Source organism: Anabrus simplex, chromosome 5, assembly GCF_040414725.1.
Source record: "Anabrus simplex isolate iqAnaSimp1 chromosome 5, ASM4041472v1, whole genome shotgun sequence".
Lineage (NCBI taxonomy): Eukaryota > Metazoa > Arthropoda > Insecta > Orthoptera > Tettigoniidae > Anabrus > Anabrus simplex.
Window position 1 is genome coordinate 191,914,241 of NC_090269.1, and position 18,891 is coordinate 191,933,131.

Sequence of the window (18,891 nt, forward strand, 5' to 3'; positions counted from 1 at the left end):
AAAAAAACCGAAGCCTAAAGAAGATAGATACGATGGTTTTGGTAAAAATGTTGCTCTGGAAATGAGAGATATGTCAAATAGCGCTCAATGAGGGCTAGAAGAAAAAATAATTAATGCTTGTTTATGGCTGAAATGGATCGGTTGACTGTCAGATTCTATTAAGAGTAGGCCTACATCTTCAACTTCTGTGGGTTTTCCTACATCTCAGCATTTTAATAGCAAAAACGGTCATTTCTCTCAGTCTCAGGAAATACTACATTATGAAATGCTTTCTGCTGTAATCGCGAATAGCGATAATTTCAGTCATTCACTTCGTATGTTTCAAGTTTCAGCGATGCCTAATTTAGTTTTTAATACTTTGTGACAAGTATTATACGATTGTCTTTCCTTTCTTGTATCTCTCTTGTAAATATTTGTTGTGTTAATAAATTATTTATGCACAACAAGCGTTTCACTTACCTTCAAATAATTCCTATTCCGCACCTCGTAAATAGCATAGTAGGAATCAGGAACTATGTAACTCAGAGCCTGTTGTGAAATTATAGTTGAATAATTGAGGTCTTCATAACTCTTTCCGGTCGCGAAAAATCGCAATGTTGCTGTTAATCTTTCATGGACGGTTATGGCTTCTCTCATAATAGTATCCATCTCTTGAATTAAAGGTGTTACGAATGACAAAATATTCAGGTAAGTTTCTTAATTCATTCTGAAGTAATTATGCCAATCACGTGGTTATATCTTTAATTCACTCAGTAAATTAACGTGGAAAAAGTTATTTCTTTTCAATAACCACTTTTTGCAGCACAATTCTTTCTTGTTTTCCTTTTGTGGACAAGGAAAAAAACAGCCAAAAGGAGATCGTCGTCGTTCAAGCTGAAACTGATGCTTGTTCAGGCTTACTTATACCGTGTGGTGTCGAAGGAAAATTTCGCCTTCTTGTATAAAAAGATTGATCATGCATGCTTGTCAAGTATTATACGATTGTCTTTCCTTTCTTGTATCCCTCTTGCAAACATTTGTTGTGCTAATAAATTATTTATGGACAACCACACCTTTAGAGAGCACACAGCTCGCATACATAGTCCAGTCACACACGATAGAGAGAAAATTTTACTAACAATAAATGAGAACTTCACGCTCGGAAACCGAACTCTGAACGCATAAGTTGCTTACCTTAAAACACAGTTAAATAGATCATACAATTCAGTCAGCCCAAGCATTTTGAAGAGAAGTAGTGATAACGGTCGTTAACAACTGCGATAAATCAGATGCAGTTAGCGTTGGAACGCTTTCAAGCCGAATTTTTAAATCACAAGCAAATATGCCTAACGACTGACATGATTATCAACTAAATGTGATTGATGTATTTGCATACAAGAAATGATATGGGAATTCACTGCTCATGGTTGCTATTATTAATAATTTTGTGTGTGTAAGTTACTTGCGTCAGTCTTGGAAATGAAGAGGGAAAACATACGTAAAACTAGAACATTTAAGGTAGGGCCTACTCATCGACCCTCCATTACAGTGATTTTTAAGAAAATTTTCATAAATGTTTTGTCCCATTTTGAAGTATAGTTTCTCTAGTTTCAAGAAATATTTAGTTTATGCAAGTTTTCTTGTTACTTAGCTTATTTATATGATCGGTGCGCACGTTTTTCTGCAGCTGTCGATTTGACAACTTTACATTTCTTATTTGGCATTTCTACCATACTACCAACTGTCGAGTGTGAAATCACATTTGTTATACAGAGTTTGAACACATAACATTTCCTCCCTCTTTTAAATTGAACTAGCTAGGCCTATGTCTATGGTGAGAATCTTACTGGTCTGCGATGTGTGCGTGTAGATCTGCGCGGTATGACTCGGGTAGCCGGTGTAGCTGGTGTTGGTGTTTGGTTTCCACGGATCATTTGTGGCATGCTCTCGACTGGTGCTGGTGCTTGGAAGAACCGAACACGTCCTGGCCTATATGGAATTTTGACAGGTTTGTCACAGGTCGGTTACGGGTTCTCTCTGTTCGGCTGTGTTCCTGGAAATTGCCTAATTTGATCGATGTGCCGTTTTATTCGTTTACCCTGGTGGTGGATCTCATAATGTAGATCTCCGATGCGGGCTGCAATGGTACCGGGAAGCCACTTGTCCAGGTTCGGGTTACCAGATGGGAAGTAAAAGGACTATCCCGCTTTGAGTGTGCGGAACGTCGAGTCCATTTTTGCTTTCTGTTTTTCGCAGACTCTAATGCGAACATCTTCGGGTCTCGCCGGGTTGTGACGTGTCCGAAGTTCCCGTCCCAGAAATAGTTGAGATGGAGATCGTCCAGTGGTAGAGTGTGGCACTTTTCGGAATTGACGAAGGAACTCGTTCAGGTTGGTCTGCAGAGTTCCCTTGGTGGTCTTCATCGCGTAGAGGGCGTCCTTCACTGTTTGGACATATCGTTCTGCTTGGGCATTAGTTGATGGATGGTATGGCACCGTAAACTTGTGGTATTTCACACCACTGTTCTGCAGGAAGGCCTTGAATTCTACAGCGATGAACTGCCAACCGTTGTCCGATGCGACGATGACTGGAGTGCCATGCTCTGTAAACAAGCCGTCCATCAGGGCGATTGTTGCTGCTGTCGTGGAGATCGTCGGCTTGACCTCAAGCCACTTGCTGTAGGTGTCTATAACAATCAGAAGCATGGTGTCGGCTACTGGGCATGCGTAGTGTATGTGGATATGTTCCCACGGTGCCTTCGGGTACTCCCAGTGATGATCGTGGAACTTGGGTGGAGAGTGCGCATGGATTGCGCATCTGGTGCAGGACTTCGCGATCTTCTCAATATCGGAGTCGATGCCTGGTCGTGCCATTTCCTTCATTTTGACGATTCCGAGGTGAGCTGCGTGCAGGTCGTTGACGATGGCGTCACGTAGTGCAGGTGTGACTGCTACTCTGTGCTCAAACATCAAGCAGTTGGCGACAAGTGTGTATTTTGCCTCGGGTGCCTTGAAGCAACACCTCCTAGATAATAAGGCCTAACAACAGCGTGGTGACGTCACGCTAAGGAGGCGATGGCAATGCAGAGAAACGCGGAACATGATTAAACACAGACATGATTTTAATACTTTTTGCCAATGGAATAATTTATTTACTAACAAATAGCGTTTAAATTTTAAAGCATACTGAATTATACTGTCGTTATTACCGTATTTAGTGACCCTGCCATTAAAGATAAACAGCAAACAGTTGTAAAACACGACAGCATCTTGCAATGTTAACTTACTTAGGCCGAATTGCTAACAGCACAACAGGATGTTACAAATATATTCCAATTTAAATAGGCATTACATGATCTTAAAAGAAAACTAGCACGTATAATATTAGTATAGGTCTAACATCTAAGCTGATGTAGCATCCCTGGCAGTATTTTCACATGAACCTACAATGTTTCTTCCCTTGAAGTTCATGTATGGTTTAATGAGAATTTCACCTACCATCGATGTTACCAATTTGTCATTCTGTTCGAAACCTTGAACTTTATGTTTTATGTATTCCAGAAGGTATGTAAGTTTCTGTCCTAATATTGGACTACCATTCAGACTGGAGCCTACTCTTTTAAAAGTACTGACATGTGGCAACATTAAATTGCTACTATGTCTCATAAATTTGTAAAAATCGCACGGCGCAACAGCCCTGAAGGGCTTGGCCTTGGTCCTGCTCAACCCGAAGGCCTGCAGATTACTAGGTGTCTTGTGTTTGGCAGGAGGAATCCTCTCGGCCGTTATTCTTGGCTTTCTAGACCAGGGCCGCTATCTCACCGTACGATAGCTCGCAAATATAATCACGTAGGCTGAGTGGACCTCGAACTAGCCCTCAGATCTAGGTAAAAATCCATGAATTGGCCGGGAATCGAACTCGGGGTCTCCGGGTAAGATGCAGGTATTATATCCCTTCACCACAGGGTCGGCCGTAAATTTGTAAACATGAGGAGATATCAGGCAGAAGGTTGAACAAATAACAAGAAAAGCATACACATACTCCTTTATGAACTAAGAAATGTTTTAACTGCGACTATTAAATTAACTGTCGGGACATCATCCTCGGTGTTCAATTCACCAACTAGGACTAGAATTAACTTATTTCTTGAATCTTTCTACACATCGTTACACTCATTCCTTGTAATGCAACTATAATGTTTTGTAACTAAAAAAACATACCGCATTTGTATTAGCAGTTTTGTTCACATATACATTAGAAATATTTTATACTTTAATAAAACCCATTTAGAATAAAGGCCATGTCCTATTAGATGATTACATATGCTATTCAGTATGGTTGCCTTGATGTATCGATGTACAGAAAAATTACGTTCCCTTCATCACAGTACAACAACCATCAAGTAACAACATGTTTATTGTACTTTTCAGCTGTGTAAGATTGTGGATTGAAATTCTGTGTACGGTATAAGATATGTACTATCTTCAATGGCTCTGTTTATTGCTCCTCTTTCTATTCTACCTTTTTGCCTGGTTCTTCTCTTTACCTGCCAGAATGTGACGATAAATATGATGGGCAGTTGGGAAATACATAAGGCACTGCAGTCTCTGACAGTCATGGTCTTGGAAGAGGACTAGTTAAAAGTTTTTCCTGAGGATCAGTACCAGTTATTTCCTATAAAATATCACCGACTTTGAAATGTCTGTGGCATACCTGTAAAATATTGTATCACCGTGAGCGAAATTCATGCATTTACAGAGTGAATCGGCCTACACCAGCAGCTCTTGAAGGTGGTATGTTTTAAAGCGTATAATAATAATAATAATAATAATAATAATAATAAATAATAATAATAATAATAATAATAATTATTATAAAATGATAATACCGTTGAAATAATGTATTCCATGATTGTGAGCTAATATAATCTTATATCATTGAAGAGTAAATATGCCTACATATCACCAGCTGTTGCGTGTAGTTAAATACGTCATAAGCCTATGCTAATTATGATTGTGTGAGAATGTAATAAAAATAATAATTACTCACCACTGGGTTACGTCGCGCATTCTTATCTACGAAATGTCACTGTAAAATTGGTCACTAATGGAACATAATAATTGCTCATACACAGTTGAAGTCTAAAATCTGCGGTAAATTAAGAAATAATTTATTTTTGGTGAATATTATGTATACCTACTTTACTACTTTTCAAGTACTTTTGGTGCTACGCTCACAGTAACACGTACAGCTTTTGTTTGTCTTACACTTTCAGCAATTTCGTGTGTGATGTCTGTGTTCACTGAAGTTCTTTGCTTTCGTTTCATTGCTTCAGGTGTCAATGGCATTTCCTGAATTGTATCGCGATATGCAAGATTTAATAGGCGACAAAAAGCTATGGCCAATGTACATAAGAAGAATTCTGTGGACTAGTGATTTATTGGTCCAGGGATCATGCTATTTTCGTTCGAATAAAAAAAAAAAAAGGTCCAGGGACCATACTATTTTTCTTATCGTGAATGCTATTGACCTCCATTTTGCTGTTTCAACTGGCCGCTCTCGTCATATGGACAAAGATAATGGGAGTCCACAGACATAGCACTCCCATTTCTCGGTGCTAGCCCTGGACCTCAAGAAAGTAACAAAAGACGGCACCCGCAGCGAAATACGACATAGAGGAGTCCTGTATACAGGCCTAAGTATGTATTCATATTTCTCTAATAACGACGATATTTCTTAATTTACCGCAGATTTTTCACTTCATTTAAATAAAAGCAATTATTATGTTCCATTTGTGACAAATTTCACAGTGACATTTCGTAGATAGGAATGCGCGATGTAACCCACCACTGAGTTATTAGTAAATCTGTAGCCTTGCCTTGGAATTGCACGTAAACATATCGGCCACATAACCTCGTCTTTCGGAAACTTAATGCATGCACTTCGTTATCACTGTCTTATTTCTCCTTACAGTTGAGTACACAAAACATCAGTACCATTACGTACAACGTTATTAGCAATTGGCACCATTAAACGAATTAAAACTCTTCTAATTTCAGCGTTACATTGCCAAACTCATTGCTGTGTTATTACTGAAAAGGTTCAAGCTTGCCTGCCGATGCTGACGTCACAGTATATTCCCAGAACGGTTGTGAGGCCTTATATCTAGGAGGTGTTGCTTGAAGTCATGGCGAGTGAGATCTTGGCGTCCTTCCAGAAGATTGACAGTTCTGCCAAGATGAGGTTCCTTCCTTGTGTCTCGTGCGATGGCTTCGGATTTGACGGGTAACTGCTGCGTCTGGTGAACTATAAATAAACCAAATCGTCGTAATCCTCTGTCTCTTCCCTCTGGTGACAGCTGATGGAGTGGGAATTCAAACTCAGGGAGAGGCCGTATTAATGTGACAGTATGTATAATCGATGAACAACCTTAATTAAATCCAAATTTGGGTATCACCTCTGAAATACAGATTTTTCCATGGATCGTGTAGATTAACTCACAGTTTTAATTTGGAGTCTGAGTATCCGATTTTCCCGTCCTGAGACCTTACGTGTTACATAGTCCCCGAGAGAGGTGTTGGATGATGTCCGTAGACAGCCTAGAGAAATCTACATTCTATGTCCTAACAAAAAGAAGAAAATCTACATTAAAATTTAAGTAAACGTAGCGCGACCTAACATTTACATGCAAAGGGGAACTTCTGAATATTCCCTTGGCCACACGTAGATCAAGTTCACATAGTTAGGTAATAGTTCTGTCTTACCTCACACTGTCATCGCTACGCTATAGCCTCGTCATCCTGCCTCAAGAGGGAGACGTCCTCAATTATGTTGCACTCTCAAGTCGCGAAACGAATTTTGACACTTACGGCAAAAACTCACAACAATATGTAGGGATGTGCTGGGTGACGTAATTAGACTTTTGATCGGTGGAACATGACATCATAAGGCAGTAATCTGATTGGTAGATCATTACGTATGAGGTAGTAATGACAACCCTAAAACAGTTGAATGTAGTTCAGATTATCAAACCCCAAAACATGAACATTTCCAGACCATCATCGTCTCGATCCTCTTATACTGCCTGTTCTATGCCACTAGTTTAACACAGGAAGGCGCGACTACCAATATTTCTCCAAGTCGCCGTAAGAGTGTAGCAGTAGACGCACAATCTTCGCTGTCGGTGTGGGTGTAGCACTGTGTTATTGGTGCATGAATATATGTGAAAACCTGAGTTATTTCGTACAATAAGTAAACGTGTCTGGTCACTTCCATTCGTACAAGAGATATTTTGTATAGAACTGTGAAATGAATTAATCATGCTATGCTTATAGATATTTCAAAAGTGATTTTAACGTGTAGGTATAGTACGCGCACTTTTTAGCGATATATCTTTGTACGGGGTGAGGAGTAAGGAGGGAGCCTGTCCGGGTCCGGGATACTGCCAACTGAATGGAAATGAAATCTGAATTCAATCGAGAGTGTGATCGATCGATATGTATGTGCTACAAGTTTATTTACATGAATTCTTTGACAAATCACTTTCACAATCGTCGATCGCTATGTATATATGTGCTAGAAGTTTATTTACATTAATTCTCTGACGAATCACTTTCACAATCGTCACTGCTGGCTGCAGTACTATTAGTGATAATCTCGTCCATGGCTATTTCCATGACACCGTCATGCCTCCAGTATTCTGCTTCCAGTTCTTTCACCTTGCTGCAGTACCCTTTCCAATCTGCGGCAGATACTGACTGGAATGCCTCGATGGTCCGTTGTCGTAGCGCAACTGCTGACATGTCTCCCGTGATATTGCGTCCTTTGAATTCATGTTTGATTTTTGCCCATGCCAATTCAATGGCGTTCAGATCACAGTTGTATGGGGGAAGACGAAGGTTGGCATGACCTTTTTCAGCAGCCATCACGTCAACAACATAACGGGTCTCAGGAGGCCTGTTTTCCTGAACTAATGCATATAGGGCTTGTTTCCGTTGATTTGCGTCGCAGACAATGCCTCTCCTCTGTAGCCACTGGACCATTGTCGCTCGCGTATCATACCTCGATGGTATTTTATCCACCTGTCGAGAATGATATGCTGCATTATCCAATACTATCACAGATGCAGGAGGCAAATTAGGGAGCACATGTGTTTTGAACCATTTCTCAAAATTATGGGAATTCATTTGGCCTTGGTAATCGCCTTGGGTACTTCTGGCTTCAAACATTAATTGTGCCTCTCTAATGAACCCTTTCTCAGATCCAACACTTGCAATGATTAGTCTTTTCGAAGAGCTTCCCCACGCTGTAACACCCACAACATCTTTTCCTCTCTGCCAGCATTTTCCAACCATTGTATTGTTATCAATCCAGGACTCATCCAAGTAAAATATTTATTTGCCTTCTTCCCTAGCATGTTTAATTTGGACGAGGAATCGTGCCCGCCAATCAACGATGTCTGCCCGCTTCAGCAATAAAACACGTTTGTTTTGGACCTTCTTCCACACAAAAACCCATACGTTTCAAAACTTTTTGGAGATACGTTGGGCTCCACTTCCACTTAATTTCTTTCTCCAGCACAGGGACCAGTTTCCTCACGGTAGGCACCACTTTTTGGACGGTATAGAAGTTTTCAATGGTGTCCCTTATCACTTGTTTGTCGGAATCGTTCAGTTCTATCTTCCCTTGCGTTCTCTCCCTACGAGCAAGAGAAAAACAGCATACAACACTTGTACATGACAACCTACTAGTATCCATAATGATATTGGTTAGAACAGATTAGGTAGGCAGGTTAGACAGACCTACCTCTTTTTACCAGGTGTGCGTGGAGAATCGCCAGGGTGCGAGGCAGAAAATGCCTTAATCCTGTTAATAGTTGCAACTGATTTGCCCGTATACGCGGCAGCGCGTTTAATAGCCTTGTTCAGGGGGAAGAGCAGCTCTTTATTTTTATTTTTTTCTCCAGTGCACAGCACTTTACAACTTGGGCTATTATTTTACGTCCCTCACTGTGTATAGCCCTGGATGGTCGTTTCCGTGTCGGTGTTCCAGGAGGTTCCTGTGATGTACTTGGGTTATTTTCCGCACTCGTGTTCCCTTCTCTAACCTGTACGGTGGCTTTCTTACGTAAACAATACCAGTACGTAAAGTGTAGGCCAGATGTCGCACGGCGATGCATAATCGATTCATAGTTTGTGTTCAAAGGTTGCCAATACGAATCTCGAACATTGCCGAGATCTACCGATTCAGCACTAGGGTGTGGATGTATCACTAAAAGGTGCGCGTGCGGTACTTGTTTCTTTCCGTTTGTGCAAGGCATATTTTTTGTAGAACTGAAACTTCAGATACTTTCCCCGAAATATTCAACTGTTCGGTACCATTTTGCCAATCGCGGCAAGGTGGTTCGCAGCCAGAAAAGATACGACTCCATGAAATGCTGTCTGAAAGGGAATTAAGAGAAAAGTGGCTGTCGGCTTTATCTAGGCAAGGACCTAATAAAGGAAGTAATTGGAGATCCTCAGATTACTTTCGCATCTGTGCCTTTACACCTTATTTCAGAAGGTGATGGAGCCTCCAGTAGCGTGCCGGCCTCTCACCGCTGGGTTCCGTGGTTCAAATCCCGGTCACTCCATATGAAATTTGTGCTGGACAAAGCAGAGGCCGGACAGGTTTTTCTCCCAATACTCCGGTTTTCCCTGTCATATTCCATTCCAGCAACACTCTCGAATATCCTTTCATTTAATCTGTCATTCATTATCGTTGCCCTGGAGAAGTGCAACAGGCTTCGGCAGCCGGCACAATTCCTATCCTCGCCGCTAGGTGGGGGCTTCATTTATTCCATTCCTGACCCGATCGAATTACTGGAAATAGGCTGCGGATTGTTTTTTCATAAGGTGATTAAAGCCGCGGAGGATAGTGGATTTATCGTGATAAGAACTGTGACAGACAATCACAAAACAAACGTCTTCATGTTTAGACATTTTGGACAACCTCAGATATCCAGACGATAATATTCTAATCAAACGAGAAACAGGAAATCAAATCCTAATTTGCGGGTAGGCCCTACTTGGTTCGTGTTTTTGAGGAGACGATCGAGTGATATTTGCGTCAGCAACATCTCACTGCCTAGAGCCTCGACACCGCTAGATGGAACTGATTATGCATCAGGACAGAGGAGGAGTTCGATAACCAAAACCTTATTTTGTTGCTCTGGTAAAGTATCTGCAGGAGCTCGCTTAAGCTGCTGTGCCCTATTGGCAAAGTCTTTCAAACGTACGAGCGTAATACGAGGACTTACGACGTCTTCCCTTTCAGAATGTATTTTGTTACAGTGTGGAGACAAAGAACATCAGCAAACTGTTAGTGATATTATCCTAAGTTCGTAAGACCGCTATTAACTGATATTGCGTTGGCAAGAACACACGAAGTACGGTACCATTCCAAGCGTTCGTCCAGGAAAATCTTTAAATTGTGCATGAAGAGGTCAACTGCGACTTCATACAGGTATTATTGCCCATATTTAATATTACTGATGTAATTTACGAGCTTCAGTGAACATGTGACCATACTGCATAGTGTTTTGTTGGCTGTTGTCATTAGAATATGTTTGGAACATTGTGCGTCTATGCCTGCCATCTGGCGGAGAAATGTTGTCGCAGCCTAGTCGCAACACGGCCGACTTGATGCGTCGCTCTAGCTAGCTCCTTACCGGCCTTGACAATCGGGTCCACGCACTGTAATCGGAGTAGTTACACAGCTCGACACTTGGCACTGGCAGCCTATCTATTTGTGGTAGAAATGCATACTTCTTTATGGTAAAGATATTGACTTTGATTGTCGATTTATCATAATTTAATGTTCCATAGGTTAATACTGTTAAGATGATTAATCCTAAAGGTTACTTTCGTTGATATGTGCCAAAATAATGTCGTGAAATGAAACTGTGGAGAGATGGAGTAGTCCAGCTAACGTTCTGATATTGACTCTGATTTGTCTCAATTTAGGGAATAAAGGAGCATGTTACATTGAAATATACCGTTAAAATGATTAATCCTAAAGGCTACTTTCATTGATATGTGCCAAAATAACGTCGTGAAATGAAACAGCGGAGAGATGGCGTAGGGGTGAATTGCAGCCTTTCTTCACTCCTTTCTGGACTGTCGCTTCTTTTTCAAAGCCCTTGATTCTTATCACTGCGGACTGACTTTTATACAGATTATAGATAATTCTTCGATCTCAGTATCTGATCTCAATCACCTTCAGAAACTCAAATAGTTTGGTCCAATGAACATTATCGAGGAAAAATAGTAATCTCTTGTATTATCATGGCATTTAGATACATAGCCGAACTTGCCACAATGCTTATGTCTTCTGACGTTAATCTTCAAATTAAGAGTCATTATTCAATTAGAGATTTAAAATTCTTCAAGTGATGCTCTCAGAAAGGAGGCTGGCCAAAACATAAAATTCTTAGTTCTTTCTATACTCATTGTTATGGATAACATAAATATTTTGACTCAAACATGTTTAAATTTTAATTTCAATATATATATAGTTTCAGATTACATTTCATTCATACCTTGCATTAGAATTTTAAATACCGGGTGAGTTGGCCGTGTGGGTAGGGGAGCGCAACTGTGAGCTTGCATCAGGGAGATAGTGGGTTCGAACCCCACTGTCGGCAGCCCTGAAGATGGTTTTCCGTGGTTTCCCATTTTCACATCAGGCTGTACCTTAATTAAGGCCACGGCCGATTCCTTCCCACTTCTAGCCCTTTCCTATCCCACTGTCGCCATAAGACCTCTCTGTGTCGGTGCGACGCAAAAGAAATAGCAAGAAACGAAAAAGAATTTTAAATAAAAAGTCAGTGGGAGAAAAGTATTTTGAGTAAATACATTGTAAACTGTTCATTGCTCAAGTAACAACACTTCACACGTTGGCCTTACCGTCATAAATTGTAATGGTTCTTACTTGTCAGTGTTTAAAAAGTTAAAGTTCAGATTTTCTTGGATAAAAATATGTTGTGTTGCTGTCATATGGCAAATACGACTCCGTCTAAAGTATTATTGAATGTAAAACAATTTAGGGGTAAAAATACCCGAGTAGCGTGATTAGCTGCCACCCTCGGAGGACCGGGTTCGATTCCTGGTCCTGCCACGAAATTTCGAAATTGTTACGAGGGCTGGAACGGAGTCCACCCAGCCTTGGGAGGTCAACTGAATAGAGGGGGTATCGATTCCCACCTCAGCCATCCTCGAAGTGGTCTTCCATAGTTTCCCACTTCTCCTCCAGACAAATGCGGGGATGGTACCTAACTTAAGGCCACGGCCGCTTCCTTCGCTCTTCTTTGTCTATCCCTTCCAATCTTCCCATCCCCATCACAAGACCCCTGTTCAGCATGGCAGTTGCCGTCGCCTGGGCGAGGTACTGGGCATCCTTCCCTGCTGTATCTCCCTACCCGAAGTCACACGATCCAGGACACTACCCTTGAGGTGGTAGAGGTGGGATCCCTCGATGAGTCCGAGGGAAAAGCCAACCCTGGAGGGGTAAACAGATTAAGAAAGATGATTAATACCCGAAATAAAAACGGAAAACTAAGGTGAACGTGTTAACTGCTTTGAGCCACTACGTAGTTTTGTATTGGTCTACAGAGAATTCGTGAAATGATAGTGTCCCTTTGCTCTTTTTCCTGTTCGAAATACAAAAAGGCACGCAGCAATGCATATTCGAATATTTCCAAACACAGTTAAAGAAAAGCAAATCACTACACCATTAAAAAATCGAATTAGCGCATACATTAAAATTCTTGTTTAGGACGAAGTTACAGCGAGAAATCACTTTGAGCCACTCATTACATTTCTTCTTGTCTGAAGAAAATTTCTGCTCGAAGTACAAAAAGGCGCACAATAATGTCACAAATTCCAAGATTTTCAAACACAGTTTTAAAATATAATCACCACACTGCACAATACAAAATTAAACTCACTAGCGCATAACTATCAGCTCTCAATATCAAGCCAGCAAGCACGTCATTGTGAACACATTGCCATCATTTACGACAGCAAGACAATATCAATAAAACTGGAAATGCGGCAATTTGCGGTATACAGCTTCCTGTCAGTGACTAGGAGACCAGCGCTCCAGCGGCATTATGGTGAAACTTTCCAATTACAGCTTTATGCTGGGCTCCACAAGAGATTGTCAAGAGCGGTATAAGGAGCGCAGCGAGGGATCCGGTTGGCCGTGGTCGCAAAAAACCTCGCATAGAGCAGACAGTATAGGAGGATCGAGACGGCGGTGTTCCAGACCGAGTTAATTACAGTTCAATACACTTGGTGGCACTTAGAATCAACAGTGGTGGCATCTTTTGTGGAAACATGAAACTTAGTTGAGATGGTTGAGTGGTTGAGTTCAAGCAGTCTTTGTTAGATTACTCGGCTGTCCCATGAACAAAGTTATGTAACAATCACGATGAACAAGTCCATCTACATTTTAAACAAACCTAAGTTTGGGGATCGGAAATACCTCCATGTTCACGCTTACTAATATAAGTTGACAAATTATTGTTGTCAAAACCCAGACTATGACATTACAATTTGTTCGAAGGCAATCTCAAATGTGTCACCCTTCATAACAGTATGGTAGCCTTGACTCACCTATATGAAGTTTGGAATCACTATAGGCTATAAAGTAGAAAATTATACACCCAATTTTAAGACAAGTTTCAGTTCAAATAAATATTAAAGTTTATTGATTCCACCTGTTCAATACATAAGAAGAGATAATGAATTGAATAAGATTAAAGGAACATGATTTGCCCTTTAATTAAGGGCATCTTCAGCCTTACATCTGAAACTGAAAGTTGATAATCAGGTACCTGATTGTGGAAATGAGCGAAATGATCTTAATATTAGGCCTTAATAAATTCTAAACTACAAATATTCGTAAATTAATACATTATCTTGAATGTAGTTAAGAAATTCTTGAAATGAGGCCTTAATGAAGTTTAAAATACAAATAGTCGTGAGTTTATACACTAGAGGAAACTTTTGGATCTTAAACAGATCGAATGTCACAATAATAATAAAAATGTAGTTGAATCCAAAAGGAGTATTAATATATACTAAAGCCGGTAAAGAGACGTAAATTTACACACTATCTTGAATGTAGTTAGGAATTCTTGAAAAGAGTCCTTAATAAAGTTTAAAATACAAATAGTCGTGAGTTTATACACTAGAGGAAACTTTTGGATCTTGAACAGAACGAATGTCACAATAATAACAAAATGTAGTTGATGATTCCAAAAGTGGTATTAATGCATACTAAAGCTGGTAAAGAGACGTAGAGGAAATTTTATCGGGTGTTAAACAGTTCAAACTTAGGATAACGAAGAAGAATGTAGTTAATAACTTAGAATGGAGTTTAAACACAATATTAGAAAATTGGTAAAGAGACGTTTCTACTGTTCATATCAAGTGGGGTTTATAATAAATTTGAAGTGATAAACAGAACGAAGCATGAGAGAAGAAGAGGGCTTGAAGGTAAGTTGCTGTGATAAATGTTAGCAGGAAGGAACGGCTGTAGTCTCTTGTGTAGAGTCGTAAGGGAAGTATGGACTGAAGTCTGTAACAATAGGAGATTTCCGTGTTAAAGAATGAATTTGAATGAAAGGAGAGTTTAAAGAGAAATCGAAGTGTGAAAAACCTCATACCTTTTTATTAACGTTGAAATTGGTTGACGTAAAGAAGATTCGGCGAGAAAACGTTGGGTGTGATTTCTTTTATTTTTAATTGTAATAGTATTAAATAGTTACTATGGTAGCGTTGAAATGACTGATATTTAAGTTACTAGTGTTACAGATGATACAGATGATGTGAGATTAAAGGAGGAGAGGGTCGAAGCGGTGTCCAGTTTATATGTTATTGGCCGTGGCGGGTAACGGGAAATTAGTTCAATTCTAAGAATGAAATAAAGAGAAACGATATCATCAGTATCAAGTGGAATTCAAATAAAAGTTGTAACCATTCTGTATTCAATCTTTTTTGAGGAGAAAAATTAGCCTTAGTCTTGAATTATAACGAGGGAGTGAGGGAAAGTGTGACAGTAAACATCCAAAATTATAAAGTTCAATAAGGACTCGGTTAATTTCATTAAAAGGTGTTCTGTAAAGGGTTGATGGTATAAAAATCAAATCGTAGCATTAATAAGTTCGTAAAGCAAAGCGTTTATTTTTTAAAGGTAAGTTTAGATATTTCAGAGCATGTAAGAGTAAGGGAGAGTGTTTGATGGCAAGCAGGTTTTTTAAGGTAAGTTCAGACTTTTTAGAGCATGTAAGAGTGAGGGAGAGTATTAGAAGGTAAGTTTAGTCCTTTCAGAGCATGTAAGAGTAAGGGAGAGTGTTTGATTGTAAGTAGGTTTTTTTAGAAGTCTGCAATAAGGAGGAGAATTTAGTATTAAAAGTATGAGAATTATAGAGTCAATCAGTAGTAGTTACTTGTTACTTGTGCTTCTGGTATTGTAACGGTGTGAGGATATGGGAGATAGGTGTGGTGGAGGTGGGGGGTTAGGTGGGATATTAAGTTTATGTGTTGTTGGTAGTTGTATGTTTGGAATGTTTTGTTGATTAAAATTTAGTGATTGTGGTAATTTTGGTAAAATTTCGTATAATGGGTTTTTTATTTCAACTATGTCATTGAGGTTTAGATTTTTGTTATAGTATTGGTCTAAAAATATATAGATGTTTTCTAATTCATTCATTAATTTTCCTTTACCTACTTTTTTAATAATTGTAAGGTCTTGATCTATAGTGGTGAAATGATGTCCAGTTTATTTCATATGGGAACTCATAGCTGAGAATTTGTTGAGTGTGATGGCATTAAAATATTCCAATTACCTAGTTTGAAAGCTTCGGCCTGTTTGATCAATGTAAGAGGCGCCACATTGTGTGCATGCGAGTCTGTATATGCCTGAACCTGTGTAAAATTGTTGTTTGAATTGATTGTGTTGTGATAGAAGAGTAATTTTTGGTTGGTGTTCGATGTTGTAAAGTTATGCAAGTGTTTTGGTTTTTATGGGGTTTGGGATTTGGTAAATGTTTGGATTGTTGTATGTGAAAATAATAAACTTATTCTTTTTGTGTTTGTCAGGGATGAGTTTTGTTGTTACTTTGAGTTTGATTTTGTTGATTAAATTGTTAATTGTTTCTAGTTTATACCCATTTTTTTGCTAGTTTTTTTTATATAATTGAGTTCTGTTTTTAGGTTTTTAGGTGATAGAGGGTTTTTAAAGGCTCTGTAAATTAAGCTGTGAAAGGTAGCAAGTTTATGGAATTTTGGATGTAATGAAGTATTTTTTATTGTTGTTGGGGTGTGAGTAGGTTTTCTATAAATTTGGAAGTAAAAGTTATCATTATTACGTGTTACTGTAATGTATAAGAAATTTAAGGATCTGTTGATTTCGTCTTCTTTAGTAAATTTTATATTTTGGTCTAAGTTGTTTAAAAAATTTAAAATATCAGTACTGTTAATGAGTTCTTTATCAATAATTACGAATGTATCATCTACATATCGAAGCCATAAGTTAAGGCCTTTTATATTAGTAGAAATTGTATTATGTTCTAAAGAATCTAAATAGATGTCGGCTAAGATGTCGGATAAGGGATCTCCCATGGCTAAGCCATCTTGATGGTAGATTTTACCATTAAAAGTAAAATAGTTGTTCTTTAGAACAAAGTTTAGGAGTCTTAAGAATCCTTCTAATTGAAGTTTGCTAAGTTTACTGTATTTAGTGAGGTTGTTTTTGATAATATTAACAGTTTCGTTGACTGGTACGTTAGAATACATGTTAGTAATATCGAAAGAGCACATTGTGTGGTTGGGTAGTTAGGGTGAATTCTTTTAAAATGTTACAGAAATCAACAGAATTTGTATTGGAGATATATTATTGAAAATGTAATGATTTTTGAGAAAGTTGTGGATATATTTTGTGGTTTTATATGTTAGACTATCTCTGCAATTGATGATTGGACGTATAGGTATATCTTTCTTCTGTAATTTAGGTAAAGCTCTTGCTGTGGGAATATTAGGGTTCATAAGGATTAGTTTTGCTGTTCTTGTTCATTTAGTAAAAATGAAGAATTCTTTGATAATGTTTTTAAATTTCGTTGGATTCTTGTTGTGGGATCTTTATTAACTATTGTGTAAATTTCGTTTGTGAAAAAATCCTGAAGTTTTTTAATATAGTCTTTTTTATTTAATAAAACAGTAGTTTCCCCTTTGTCAGTTTTAGTTATTATTATATTGTTATCTTTTATTTTTTTATGTCTTTAATTAATTTAGTATGATTAAGATTTTTATTTAATTCCTCAGTTAATGTTGGTAGTTTCTTTATTTCGTGTCTAGTATCATTTTGTAAATCTAAAGGTAGTTTCGAGATATTCGTTTCAATTTCTGCTATAATGGTGATGATATCGTTTTCTTTATGTATACTAGGCCAATTATGTTTTAATCCTTTATTTAAGAGATCCAATTCATTATCTGAAAAGATCGTATTTGTTAAGTTAATTACGGCGGATGTGTTGTTGAAAGAAGGAGTCGTTTTGTTTCTACACTGACTGACAGAGCAAATGCAACACCAAGAAGGAGTGGTCAGAACTTTATGCCAATTGCAGGGTAGACTGACGTCACTGAGGTATGCTCATGATGTGAAATGCGCCGCTGTGCTGCGCACGTAGCGAACGATAAATGGGACACGGCGTTGGAGAATGGCCCACTTCGTACCGTGATTTCTCAGCCGACAGTCATTGTAGAACGTGTTGTCGTGTGCCACAGGACACGTGTATAGCTAAGAATGCCAGGCCGCCGTCAACGGAGGCATTTCCAGCAGACAGACGACTTTACGAGGGGTATGGTGATCGGGCTGAGAAGGGCAGGTTGGTCGCTTCGTCAAATCGCAGCCGATACCCATAGGGATGTGTCCACGGTGCAGCGCCTGTGGCGAAGATGGTTGGCGCAGGGACATGTGGCACGTGCGAGGGGTCCAGGCGCAGCCCGAGTGACGTCAGCACGCGAGGATCGGCGCATCCGCCGCCAAGCGGTGGCAGCCCCGCACGCCACGTCAACCGCCATTCTTCAGCATGTGCAAGACACCCTGGCTGTTCCAATATCGACCAGAATAATTTCCCGTCGATTGGTTGAAGGAGGCCTGCACTCCCGGCGTCCGCTCAGAAGACTACCATTGACTCCACAGCATAGACGTGCACGCCTGGCATGGTGCCGGGCTAGAGCGACTTGGATGAGGGAATGGCGGAACGTCGTATTCTCCGATGAGTCACGCTTCTGTTCTGTCAGTGATAGTCACCGCAGACGAGTGTGGCGTCGGCGTGGAGAAAGGTCAAATCCGGCAGTAACTGTGGAGCGCCCTACCGCTAGACAACGCGGCATCATGGTTTGGGGCGCTATTGCGTATGATTCCACGTCACCTCTAGTGCGTATTCAAGGCACGTTAAATGCCCACCGCTACGTGCAGCATGTGCTGTGGCCGGTGGCACTCCCGTACATTCAGGGGCTGCCCAATGCTCTGTTTCAGCAGGATAATGCCCGCCCACACACTGCTCGCATCTCCCAACAGGCTCTACGAGGTGTACAGATGCTTCCGTGGCCAGCGTACTCTCCGGATCTCTCACCAATCGAACACGAGTGGGATCTCATTGGATGCCGTTTGCAAACTCTGCCCCAGCCTCGTACGGACGACCAACTGTGGCAAATGGTTGGCAGAGAATGGAGAACCATCCCTCAGGACACCATCCGCACTCTTATTGACTCTGTACCTCGACGTGTTTCTGCGTGCATCGCCGCTCGCGGTGGACCTACATCCTACTGAGTCGATGCCGTGCGCATTGTGAAACCTGCATAC